A 1,157-nucleotide genomic window follows, 5' to 3' on the forward strand; every position below is an offset into this window, starting at 1 on the left:
GCCCCGCCCCCAGGCGGGCTGAGCTGGCCACACACACACACACACACACACACACACACACACAAATAAATAAATAAAAGATTTAAAAAAAAAAAAAAAAAGCTGCTGGCGGAGACATCAGCAGAGTCCTCCGCTGCTAGATCCGGTCTAATCTCCCCCTTGTTCCCAAGCTCTGTGACGCAGTACGGAGTCTGATGTGTGTCATTTCTCCAGCTTTCCCTCATTGCTGCTGCGGGAACTTTGGCCCATGGGGATCTACTAATTACTTGGATGTGAAAGCCAGCGGAAGCCTGTCCTCTGCGCAGCTCCCCTCCATGTCTGCTGGGCACACGTCGCTGAAGGCACAATCGTGCACCATCATGAGGGCTGGAGAAACCCTCAAGGCCAGCAGCGGCGAGACCTGGTGATAGCATAGTGGGATTTCCGGTCAGGTTTTTTCGGGTTTTCTTGCATTTTTAATACAGCTCAAATGTGGTTCATTTTATTTTCCAAAATATTTTGGAAATCCAGGCTTGGCTTTTATGGCTTCGCTTGCGACCAGCTTGCGAGATCAGACCTGCCCCAGGCCCTGTAGTCAGATGCTACGCACGCTTGGCCTTCTCTGAGTCACCCCCAGTGAACCCCTGAACTGCCACAGCTCATCTGGGCCCTGTCTTCTTTCCCACTGGGCTTCTGTTTTGGTTTTGTTTCTTATGGCACCAGGGACTGAACTCGGCCTCTACTGGGCCTTGAGCTACATCCCCAGCACTTGTTTTATGGTTTATTTTGAGACAGCGTCTTGCTAAATTGCCCAGACTGGGCTCCAACTTGTAATCCTCCTGCCTCAGCCTCCTAGAGTTCTGGGATTACAGGCATGTACCACCAAGAGACGCATCGGGACCCTTAACAAGGCCGAGGTCGGGGAAACCAACCATGTGAATTCCTCGCGCCCCCTGCCAATTCTCTGGTGCTGTAGTAGCTTGTGTTCTAGGCCAGCACCAGAGCTGGGAGATCAGCACCCGTCTCAACCTTGCACTGGCTTTGCTGGGCCTCGGTTTCCCCATCTGTCAAATGGGCACGGCACACACACTGTCAGGGCCATGGCCAGATCTTGACAAAGTCTGGTGTCCGGCTGGGTGTGAGCTTTGGAGCTACAGATGCCCAGGGTCACTAAGGGA

The sequence above is a fragment of the Octodon degus genome, unplaced genomic scaffold, assembly GCF_000260255.1.
Source record: "Octodon degus isolate 3935 unplaced genomic scaffold, OctDeg1.0 scaffold00153, whole genome shotgun sequence".
NCBI classification, from domain to species: Eukaryota; Metazoa; Chordata; class Mammalia; order Rodentia; family Octodontidae; genus Octodon; species Octodon degus.